The sequence below is a fragment of the Canis aureus genome, chromosome 24 (assembly GCF_053574225.1).
Source record: "Canis aureus isolate CA01 chromosome 24, VMU_Caureus_v.1.0, whole genome shotgun sequence".
Classification (NCBI taxonomy): Eukaryota; Metazoa; Chordata; class Mammalia; order Carnivora; family Canidae; genus Canis; species Canis aureus.
This window is the reverse complement of record NC_135634.1, coordinates 36,669,084-36,681,904: the sequence shown is the minus strand read 5'-3', so window position 1 is coordinate 36,681,904 and position 12,821 is coordinate 36,669,084. Positions and strand designations below refer to the sequence as shown.

The 12,821-nt window shown below is 43.1% G+C and overlaps 1 pseudogene; it reads left to right on the top strand.

The window, feature by feature from the left end:
* The window catches only part of LOC144296401 (putative elongation factor 1-alpha-like 3), a 98,554-nt pseudogene that overhangs the window by 402 nt on the left and 85,331 nt on the right, over nucleotides 1–12,821 (top strand).

The following is a 12,821-nucleotide window of genomic DNA, read 5'->3' as shown; positions in this document are numbered from 1 at the left end:
ACATTTGGTGTGAAACACTTGGTGTTCACAAAATAGATTCCATTAAGCCACCTTATAGCCAGAAGAAATACAAAGAAATTGTTAAGGAAGTCAGAACCTATACTAAGAAAGTTGGCTACAACCCCAACACAGTAGCATTTGTGCCAATTTCTGGTTGGAATGGTGACAACATACTGGAGTCAAGTGCTAATAGGCCTTGGTTCACGGGATGGAAAATCACCCATAAAGGTGGCAATGCCTGTGGAACCACACTGCTCATAGCTCTGGATTACATCTTGCCACCAACTCATCCAACTGACAAGCCTTTGGCTGCCCCTCCAGGATCCCCACAAAACTGGTGGAATTGGTACTGTCCCTGGGGCCCAGGTGGAGCCTACTGTTCTCAAACCTGGCATCGTGTTGACCTTTGCTTCAGTCAGTGTTACAACTGAAGTAAACTTAGTTGAAATGCACCAGGAAGCTTTGAGTGAAGCTCTTCCTGGGGACAATGTGAGTTCAAGGTCAACAATGCATCTGTCAAAGATGTTTGTCATGGCACCAGGGCTGGTGACAGCAAAAATGCCCCACCAATGAAAGAAGCTACCTTCCAACTCCGTTGATTATCCTGAACCACCTTGGCCAAATCAGTGCTGGATATGCACCTGTGCTGTATGGTCACGCAGCTCACATTGCTCGCAAGTTTGCTGAGTAGAAGGAGATTGAGCATTGTTCTGAGAAGAAGCTGGAAGATGGTCACAAGTCCTTGAAATCTGGTGATGTTGCCATCATTGATATGGTTCCTAGTGAGCCCATGTATGTTGAGAGCTTCTCTGACTATCCTCCTCTGGGCTGTTTTGCTGTTCATGACATGAGACAAATGGTTGCTGTGGGTGTCATCAAAGCAATGGATAAGAAGGTGGCTGGAGCTGGCAAGGTCACCAAGCCTGCCCAGAAAGCTCAGCAAGGTAATGAAAATTCTCCCCAATACCTGCCACCCCAGTCTTTATCAGTGGTGAAGAGCAGAGTCAGAGCTGTTTATGCCATTTGGCCATTTAAATTTAATAGTAAAAGATTGGTTAATGATAACAATGCATCATAAAACTTTTAGAAGAAAAAGAGAATGTTTTGTGGACTCTGTGTGTGTGTGTGTATGTGTGTTGTGTGTACGGCAATTTTAAGTTCTTAGTTTTTTAATGGAAACAACTTGACCAAAAATCTGTCACAGAATTTTGAGGCCCATTAAAACAAAAGTTTAGTGACAAAAACAAAACAAAGTGTAACAAGTAATGTGTTGGTGAGGTTGTGGAGAAATCAGAACACTTGTACATTGCTGATGGGAATGCAAAATGATATCACCACTATGAAAAACCATATTGTGGTTTCTAGAAAAATAAAACATTAACCTATAAAGTGATCCAGCAATTCCACTTCTGCATATATACACAAAAGAACTGAAGGCAAGGGCATGGACAGATATTTGTACACCCATGTTCATAGCAGCAGTATTTACAATAACCAAGAGATGGAAGCAACCCAAAGTCTACTGACTTTGATGAGTGGATAAACAATATGGTTTGTGTATACAACAGAATATTATTCAACCTTTAGAAGGGAGGAGATTTGAACACATGCTACAATATGGATGATCCTTGAAAACAGATGCTAAGTGAAATAAGCCAGTCACAAAATGACAAATATTCCACAATTTCATTTACATTGTCAAATTCATAGAGACAGAAAGTAGAAGGGTGATTGCCAGGCTGGGCAGTAGGGGAATGGGGAATTAGTGTTTAATGAATACAGAGCTTCAGTTTGGGAGGATGGAAAGTTCTGGAGAGGGATGGTGGTAATGGCTGCACAACAATGTGACTGTACTTAATGGCCTGAACTGTCTGCTTAAAAATGGTTAGTAAATTTTATGTGATGTATATTTTGCCATAATTTTTTTAGTTCCAGTATAACATACAGTGTTATACTAGTTTCAGGTGTACAATACTGGGATTCAATAGTTCTCTACGTTACTCAGTTCTCATCATGACAAGTGTACTCTTAATCTCCTTCACCCAACCCCCTACCAACCTCCCCTCTGGCAAATACCAGTTTATTCTCTATACTTATGAGTCTGGCTTTTTTGTTTGTCTCCTTTTTTCTTTGTTCATTTGTTTGTTTGTTTCTTTTTTTAGAGAGAGAGAAGGAGCGCGAGGGAGTGGCAGAGAGAGAGAGAGAGAGGAAGAGAATCTTAAACAGGCTCCAGATCTAGTGCAGTCAGTTAAGCATGAGTCACCCAGAGCCTCTCGTTTTGTTTCTTAAATTCCACATATGAATGAAATCATGTAGTATTTTTCTTTCCCTGACTGACTTATTTCACTTAGCATTATACTCTAGATCCATCCATGTTGTTGCAAAGGGCAAGATTTCATTCTTTTTATGGTCGCGTAATATTCCTGTGTGTGTGTGTGTGTGTGTGTGTGTGTGTGTGTGTGTGTATCATGTCTTCTTTATCCATTAATTTATCCATGGACACTTGGGCTGCTTCCATATCTTGGCTCTTGCTGCAATAAGAATATATCTTTTCAAATTAGTGTTTTCATCTTCTTTGGGTAAGTACCCAATAGTGGAATTACTGGAGCATATGGTAGTTCTATTTTTAATTTTTTGAGGAACCTCCATACTGTTTTCCACAGTGGCTACATCAGTTTGCATTCCCACCAACAGTGCACAACGGTTACTTTTTTTCCACATCCTTGCCAATGTTCTTGTTTCTTGTGTTTTTGATACGAGCCATTCTGACAGATGTGAGGTGATAGCTCATTGTGGTTTTGATTTGCATTTCCCTAATCACTAGTGATGTTGACCATGATTTTTTAAAAGAGTAGCATGGGTAAGTTCATCTCTCTAAAAATGCAGACTCTGTCAAAATGTGATTAGCCTACACATCCTCTGTTCTGAAGCCCCTCTCAACCACACGTCTTCTTCAAATAAGCTCATCATCTCCATTCATCCCCAAACCTTCTCCTCCTGGCGCTTCATCTCAGTCCATGTGCACACATACTGCCAAGAGCCAGGTGAGAAACCTCACTGTCCTCTTCTCCTCTTCCCTCCTGTGAGCCTGCAGGTCCAACAGGCAAGTCTCTCAAATCCATCCTCCCCTTTCCTCGCCATGGCCCTAGGCACACTTCAGTTCTGGCTTCATGGAAATTTAGCTCACTTTGTCTCACATTGGCAGCCGTAGCAGCCTTCAAGCAGGTCCCACTGCTCATGTCTCATCCAACCTTCCTCTCATCATGGGGAGTCTTTCTGATGCAGACCACAGTCTGCTCTAACATGCTCTCAGGTAGGTACTATGCAAAAAAGCACACATTATCTCACCTGCATCCTCAGCAGGTGCATTTCTACTGCCCCATTTACAAAGAGGAAAATGAGGATTGGAGAGTTCAGCCACTATGGCAAGATCACATAACTGACAAGCAGCAAAGCTAAGATTCCCACCAGAGCCACCAAACACCAATTAATAATAACAGCCAGCACTGAGTCAGGGCTAGCTCTGCGTATAGCATCGTCTAAGTGCTTTATACCTAAAAACTCATGTAATCCTCACAACAATCCCACAAAACAAGACAATTATCATCCCCAGTTCACATTTGAGGTGGAGAGAGCTTAGATAACTTGTCCAAATAAAGCTAGCAAAAAGTGAAACCAAGATTCAAACCCAGTCTGGTCAAGAGCATGACTGTATAGGGCATTCCCCTCCTCCAAAACCTGCATAGTAAACATCACCCTCTGTAGACTGGGACCTAAAGCCCAGCCCCAAATGTTCACATTCAACCTTCCACGCCCATCTAATGCTGTACCTACAAGACATGGCACCCCAGCACCTCACACTGCTCCTTCATCCTAGGGTATCGTTTATAACCTCTTCAACTGTATATACTAGGGAAATCTTTACAAAGTTCTATTGACTATCATCCACTATGGATGCCCACCCTGATAGCTGGGACCTGTTTAAAATTCATTCATTTAGGGGGATCTGGGTGGCTCAGTCAGTTAATTATCTACCTTCAGCTTAGGTCATGATCTCAGAGTTCTGGGATCGAGCCCCATTCCAAGTTCCCTGTTCAGCTGGGAGTCTGCTTCTCCCTCTTCCTCTGCCACTCCACTCCCTGCTGCATGTGCTCTTTCTCTCAAATAAATAAATAAAATATTTCTTAAAAATTCATTCATTCAACCAAATTTATCAAATACTTTCTGTAGCCAATCTGTATGCCAGGTCCTGGGGACACATTGTAAATGAAACAATGTTTCCATCCTTAAAATAGTGCCAAACAAGGGTTATCATTTTGTCCTATTCATGGGTCCTTGGATTATCATGAACAATTTATGTGTTTATCTCTGTCACAACATAGTGGGCTCCCAGAGGTCAGGGTGACATCTTATCAAGCTCTGCATCCTCTCCTTGTATTTTAGTAAATAAACTCAGAAAATGTGTTCAGTGAATCAATGTTTGAATGACTCAGTGGGCCCCACTGAATTATAAATCTCATCAAATAAAACCGAGCCTCCCATGATGAGTCATGAACTCGAGGAGTTGAGTGTCTTCATTTGTAGGACTGGCATCTGCATATTCTGCTAAACTTGCTCTCTCACTGCTAATATTGTTCATTTGCATAGCGGTCAACATTTTATAAAATATTTTCACATCCATTTCCTCATTTGATTCTTCATGGTAGGGAAATATAATCTTTTGCATTGGCTTGAAATTAATTTTCTGTATGTCCATAAGCATGTTTTGATTGCTGTTGACTAAGTTGTCAAACCAAAGAAGTCTGCCGAAACTAAACAAAATGTCCCTACAGTAGTAATCTGGAGAGGCCTAGTTCAGGGAGTCCTGGAACAGGGTCTTCATATGCTCACTGGGGACACCACCTTTATGGGGCCATTGTCCGTTTCAAGGGAAATAAGGAGACATAGTGAACCTGACATAGGATAAATAATAAAGATGATAAAGGGTTTTTTTTTTTTTTTCTACTAACAGTAGCAAAGCAAGAATTAGGTTTTTGAACAGATGCCTTGAGAAGCTGGATTTAAGTGAGTTTCCCAACTCATCGACGGAGTTTGCCTTAAACCCCAAAATGAAGGTCATCCCTGGGCCTCAGTCTTTCTAGAAAGGACAGTTTCTTACAGAATCCCGACCACTCCTCAGTGAGACCCTAACTCAAGCTCTCCACCAAAGTTCCACACTCAAAAGCTCACCCCTTCCTTGTTTTGAGTGGCTCACTTAGAAGTTCCAGTTCAACATTCACATTTGAAAGACTAATGTTTTCCGCTGGTTTGAAATTAATTTGCTGTAATTCACACTAGTGTATTTTGATTGCTTTTGATTAAGTTTAACAAACTAAAGAAGTCTGCTGAAATTAAACATTAAAGTAAACAGTCCCTTTTCTAAGGCTCCTTGTGCATAATTATCAGCCTTGTCATTCTTGCTAAATATATCCATTCTGTGACAGCCCCTATGCCTGGGTAGTGGTAATTAATACAGAATCCCAAAATCAATTCCAAAGAAATCCTCTAAAATCAAGGAAGCTCATTTGCATAACTTCTAAAACGCATGAATGAATTGTTTTGAAACTAGGATGAAAAGAAAGGGGCTTTCACAGGTCAGAGTTTCCAAGTAAAAATAAATAAATAAAGCGGGCTGCATATTTAATATTGGATTTGTTGTAAAGAAAAATAGGTCTTTGGTGGAAAGTGTGAATAAACAGGTAAATGGCTCTTTGGAGCCGTCACTTTGCAGAAAGCTTCACCAAAATTAATGGCTAATAATTAGCCACCCAAGCGACTAACATGTTAAGAAAAGTTCACAGGTAGCTTTGTTACATTGCTGAAAATGATGAAAATTAAAGTTAATATCACTTTCTTAAATGTGGTGAAATAATTTAAATATTTTTATGAGGGAAAAAAAAAAAAAGAGACCTCCTCATGCCTCCATTTGTTTGCTTATTTTCATCCAAGGAAATAGAGGGGGAAAAAATACCAGCTTTGGAGTAGAGTGGCCCAGCTGCAAAACTCCACTCCCTTAGGAGCTGAGTGACTCTGGACAAGGATGCAAGATCCTGGAGCCTGGAGGTCCTCACTGAAGAATAGGGGCAACCCAACTCTATCCCTAGCTTCCTCTGAGGGGTGCCAGGGAGAGAGGAATGCCCTCTTTGTGGTGCATAGCTCCTCCAACTACAGCTCTTCTCCGTACACATCAATTATTAATGATAATAATAAGAAGAATATTTATCAAGAGCTTATCAGACCCCATGCTAAGCACTTTTCTTGCATTCTCATTTTTAATCCTCACAATAACCCTATGAGAAAGTTGCTATTAGTATCATCTTTTTCTAAAAGTTTAAACAAATTTTCTAATGAGAAAACCAAGGCTTGGAAAGGGCAGCCAGCTCCGTGGCAAAGCTGGTTTCTGCACACGAGGACTGTGTATTTAACCACTGCATTACGGAATAGCCTTGGGGGAGGGGCCGCCAACCTAATGTGCATGGAGGCGATATAATGTCTGAAAATATATGCAAAACTATTTGTGTATGTGCATTTTGCGGAGGAGTGTCCAATATATTTATCTGATCCTTGAAGGAGTCCTTGACACCCAAAAGGTTAAAGGGCCCTGTGCTAGATGTTTGAAATTGAACCAGACCAGTAACTAACCTAAGATTGCTTTGCTATTTGTTTTTGTTTTTGTTTTTGTTTTCTTTGCTTTGCTATTTGAAGTGCAGTCCAGTATCAGCATCACGTGGGAATTTGTGAGAAAATGCATTATCTTTGGCCCCATTCCAGACACACTGAATCAGAAGTAGGGTCTTAGCAAGATCCCCGGCAGATTGCTGTCTCTAATCCTGCCTGGGGGAGCAAGGAAGGCTATCTGAAGCAGGTGACTCATGAAATTAGCTCTAAGTGATGAGAAATAATCAGCCAAGGGAAAAAGGAGGTAGTTAAGAATGCACAAGGTGTGAGGAATTCAATCACAGGAGATGATCCAGGAGTTCCAAGCAGGATAAATTGCTGTATGTGTGGTGTGAGGCCTGGGGTTCCAGAGGGACTAAGTGAATAGGATGGGTCAGGCCATGCTAATATATACTTGGGATGTATGCAGATGAGAGGGGGAAACACTAGAATGGCTGCTGAAGCAAAATCCGGAGGTGGTCAGATACACATTTTAGAAAATCACTCAGACAACAGAACAGAGGCTGGACATGTCCGACCCTACAGGCATTACTAAGAAGAATCAGCCTACCACCCTCATCATTCTTCCAATCCTCGTTCCCCCACCCACCCCAAACCAAACTTATCCATATCATGCCCTGCTTCTGCTCCCCAAACCTGTGACCTGAGTCCTTCAGCACTGTGACTACACAGGTAACTAAGACCGCAATTGATAGGACCAGGTCCCTGAGATCAGGCCTGTGACCACCAATCCCCAGTTGCAGAGGGGTCCTGGGTAAGAACTCAGTGACGGTTCGCGGCAGCAAGAAATAGTAATGAGATTATGTCTGTGTTCTTTTTTTTTTTTAATTCAATTTGCCAACATATAGTATAACACCCAGTGCTCGTGCCATTGAGTGCCCTCCTTAGTGCCTGTCACCCAGTCACCCCATCGCCCCACCTTCCTCCCTTCCACAACCCTTTGCTTGTTTCCAGAGTCTCTCATGGTTTGTCCTCTTCTCTAATTTTTCCCCTCTCAGTTTCCCTCCTTTCCTTTATGGTCCCTTTCACTATTTCATATATTCCACATATGAATGAAACCATATGATGATTGTCCTTCTCCAATTGTAAGTCCATGTTCTGTTTGGTCAGGAGCACCTGACCTTTCACGGGACCCTCGGGTATCAAAGTGCAAGATGGACCATATACTGTTCTTAGAAGTCTGTCAGAGTGCAAGGAAATTGGGACAGAAATTCTATTGCAATGCATTTGGCCAGGAAACAGGTTCTGTGAACTGGAGATGAAGGAGGAGAACCATGTGCTGGTGAGCCCCCACCCCTCAGAGACTGCAGCCAGAGAGGTAGGGTCTTCATAGACCATTTTTCCATCCCTTCTCAGCCTCTTCCCTGAGTCCCTTCATACTCATGCCCATTAAACAAACATTTATTATGCACCTCCCATATGCTTAGAAGTAGAGAACAGAGAGAAATAGTGAAGTAAGTGGGAGTTCCCTGCCCCAAGGAGCTTGAGTTCACATGGAGGAAAGAGGCAGGTACACAAAAAAAGAGAGTAGAGCATGCCCGGCCCCCCACCCCGAAGATTCTGCACACAAATATCTTTGCCTACCAGCTCCCCTGAGCTGCCTTTGAGGCTGACCTCAAGGTTCATATGTTCATCTGCTCTGCTGCCAGAATGGGAAATCTTCAGCATGAGGTTGGCTCTGTGTCACTGTGGGATCGCCACCCAAGCTCCCTGTGGACCCAGCACTGTGTCTTGGTCTTCCCTCTAATTCACAGAAAGGTGCCCTGCAGGCTAGTGGCAGCCTTTTCACATAAGATCCAGGGCCTCCTTAAAGGCCAGTTCAGGACTCCGCTTGGAGAATGATGAAGAGGGATTTTCATTCATTTTGGGGTTTTTTGTGGTTTTTTTTTTATAATAAATTTATTTTTTATTGGTGTTCAATTTGCCAACATACAGAATAACACCCAGTGCTCATCCCGTCAAGTGTCCCCCTCAGTGCCCATCACCCACTCATCCCCACCCCCCCCCCTTCCACCACCCCTAGTTCATTTCCCAGAGTTAGGAGTCTTTATGTTCTGTCTCCCTCTCTGATATTTCCCACACATTTCTTCTCCCTTCCCTTATATTCCCTTTCACTATTATTTATATTCCCCAAATGAATGAGAACATATAATGTTTGTCCTTCTCCGATTGACTTACTTCACTCAGCATAATACCCTCCAGTTCGGAGTACCTGATGTGGCCCAAGCACTGTGCTGGGTGCTGGGCAGGTACCACCCAAGTTCATTTTCACAGCAGCCCAGGTGCTGGGTTTTATCTCTATTTGTAGGTTCAGAGAAATTGTGAGAGGCTGAGGGGTTCAGCTGGGACCAAGTCTGGTTCCATCCTGCTGACAGTCCCACTGCCTTCCTCCACCCCGGCTGGACCAGTGTCCCTGAGGTGCCAGTTCCCAGCTCCCCTCCAGCTACCATTTCCTATTCCCTCTTTCACAGTAAACACTGAACAAGAGAGTAAAATCAATGAGAAATAATAAGCATTTAAAAAGCGACTCCATAAAAGACAACCTTAAAAGCAGTAAAAACAAAAGCATGCCTTTTAAAAAACAATTGGGTAAACTCAGCACGGGGGGGGGGGGGGGGGGGGGGGGGGGGGGGGGACGGGCGGGGCAGCTGAGAAGATTAATCTGAATTTTTAAATCTTAAATAATAAAACCATGTGGAGAGGTGAATCAGAGGCCCAGTGCAGGAAGCACGCATTTTATTTTATTTTTATTTAAATTCAGCTAGCCAACATATAGACCATCATTAGTTTCAGAAGTAGAGTTCAGTAATTCATCAGTTGCATATAACACCCAGTGCTCATCAATCACATCACATGCCCTCCTTAATGCCCATCACCCAATTACCCCATCCCCCCAACCACCTCCCCTCCATCAACCCTCAGTTTGTTTCCTAGACTGAAGAGTCTCTTATGGTTTGTCTCCCTCCCTGAGGACTTCCCATTCAGTTTTCCCTCCCGTCCCTTATGATTCTCTGCACTGTTTCTTATGTCCCAAATATGAGTGAAACCATATGATAATTGTCTTTTTCTGATTTACTTATTTCACTCAGCATAATACTCTCCAGTTCTATCCACATCAATGTAAATGATAAGTATTCATCTTTTTGATGGCCGAGTAGTATTCCAGTGTGTGTGTGTGTGTGTGTGTGTGTGTGTGTGTGTGTGGACACATACCATGTCTTCTTTATCTATTCATCTGTCAATGGTTAGCTCGGCTCTTTCCACAGTTTGGCTATTATGGGCATTGTGCTATGAACACTGAGGTGCAGGTGCCCCTTCAGATCATTACATTTGTATCTTTGGGGTAAATACAAGGCAACTGAGGGATAAGAGGGTAGTTCTATTTTTAACTTTTAGAGAAATCTCCATACTGTTTTCCAGAGTGGTTGTACCAGCTTGCCTTCCCACCAACAGTGTAAGAGGGTTCCCTTTTCTCCTCATCCTGGCCAATATTTGTTGTTTCCTAACTTGTTAATTTAGCCATTCTGACTGGTGTGAGGAGATATCTCATTGTGGTTTTGATTTGTATTTCCCTTATGCCAAATGATGTTGAACATTTTTTCTTGTGTCTGTTGGCCATTTGTATGTCTTCTTTGGAGAAATGTCTGTTCATGTCTTCTGCCCATTTCTTGACTAGATTATTTGTTTTTTGGGTGTTGAGTTTGATAAGTTCTTTGTAGATCCTTGATACTAGTCCTTTATCTGATATGTCATTTGTGAAAATCTTCTCCCATTCCATAAGTTGCTTTTTAGTTTTAGGAAGCACACATTTTAAAATATGGGGGAGGATTTCAAGGTTGGACTCCAGTCCCCATGCTCCTTTCACCCTGATGGGCAAAATCAGCACTCATTGCAGTGGTACAGGAAGGCTTCTTGGAAGAGGTGGCATTTTGATGAACTTTGAAGTTAGGCAGCCTTCCCAGAAGAGAACTGAAAAAACAAAGTCATACACACAAGAGATGATGCAAAATTTTGGAGGGACTGGCTGGCCATCAGCCTGACTAGAGCAAGTTGTTACACTAGGGGAGTGGTGATGCAGAAGGACCCAGAGTTGGTTTGAGACCAACAATGGGGAACCCTAAGCCCACTCCAGGAGTGTGGACCAAAGTCAGGTGGCTCTTCCCCATGGAACAAGGAGAGAGCCTAAAGCATCCCTCCAAAAAACTTCAAGGTCACCTGTGGCTCTGTCCCAGCCAGTGGGAGGGCTGAAGGGTAGTGTCGCTGACTCAAGGTCATAAACCACATAAGAGGTCCAGACAGAACCAGGGCCCAAGGGAGCTGAGTCCTTTGCTGATAAGGACTTGGCAGAGTTTTGTTTCCTGGAGTGACTGTGTGTCAGGGGATGTAGAGTCCTTTACACAACAGCAATTCTTCCTGGCAGGATGTGAGAAGTCTGGTAGGGGTGCTGACCAGGGGTGGGCCTGGGAGGTCAGCTCCACCGTGGCATTAGAGTGAGGGAGGTGTGGAGTGGAAAGGGCACAAAGGAGTGATAATGGAATGGAGACATTAGGGGAAGATGTCCCCCATAACTTGGGTGTCAGGCAAGTCAAGGTCCTGCTGATTATGTGCAGGCTCTGGCTCCAGCCATCATGGCTCCCCTCCTCCTCCCATGCCCACATACATCTTCTCTTCTCTTCTATCCCCAACACACACATGCACACAAGCAACACACTTGTCCATATGCTCACAGACTCCCACGTCTGTCTGTGACATTCGCACACTTGCCTTCCCACATGAGGATTCACATTCACATACATTCTTACACACAGGCATAATCCTTTAAGCTTCAGCCAGATGACTAATGTTTTCAACAACCTCAGTAAAATTAATAAAATAAGACATTGCAGTGAATTTTATCCAATGCTATGTTTATTCAATTTAAAGAACTCCACATCATTCTGAGATTATGTCCCTTATCTCCTCTTTGGTTTGGGGCAAGGGGATGTTAAAACATCCTTTCTTTTAGGAAAAGATGGTGATAATAGATGGTAGCATTTTTTCTTCATATCCTTTCTTAGCAAAACACAAAGCGGGTGATCCTATATTGATTTCTAACTATTATTTATTTATTCTGGCCTGTGAACTCCAAAGCCAGGAAGTAGATGCCTTAGGCTGAAAACATAGGTTCTGGAACATGTCAAGCCTCTCCTGCCCCTAGCATCCTAAGCTGGAAATACCTTTCTTCATTGTTTCCCTGATCCCCTCCAACTGCTCATTCGCCCCATAGCCCTCCCCTGAAAGCATCAAGAGCCCCAGTACAGCACTGTGCCCTGTTCTAGGGCCTTGTGCCCTGGGAGCATCCTACTTGAAGTACCACTGCTTATAGGGTAGGTTTCATGGAGTGTTTGCATGTTAGGACAGTCATGGATGACAAAAAGTTCTGATTGCAAAGGACTTCATATTCCCCAATGATGGAGCTGGTTTCTTGGCAGTCTGACCTCGGCGTGTTGCTAAATCCAATCTCTCTTCCTCTGTGCATAGTAGATCCCTTAATGGTACCTTGAGCAGATTCTCTAACTCTCTGATTGATTTTGGTTATTAAAAAGCTCAGTCCATCTTACATTTGATCTTCATCCATTTAAGGCTTTTCTTCTTCTCAGCCCTGAACAGCCTTCAAGCTCCAGGACTGGAAGGAGTCAGAAGATAAAGTTTGGTCTTTTGTGTCTTTCTGCTCCTCTCCCTGGAGTCCTGGATAGAGGTGTGAAGACCACCCAAGAACACCTCCTCTTCCCTCTTCTTGAGTGTTGGAGGAGGGAAGCAGAATGAGACAGGTTGTATCTTTTTAACTGGCTGCATTCCAGTGGCGTAGAAGTCTTGTGAACTAAATGTGCCTCCCAAATGTGTATGTTGAAACCTTAAGCCCCCAATGCGACTGTATTCAGAGATAGAAACTTTAAGGAGGTAATTAAGGTTAAACGAGGTCAAATGGGTGGGGCCCTAATCCTATAGCACTGGTAGGCTAATAAGAAGGAAGAGACACCAGAGCTCTCTCTTCTCATGTACACAGAGAAAAGGCCATGTGAGGACACAGAAAGAAGGTGGCTGTCTGCAAGCCAGGACACCGT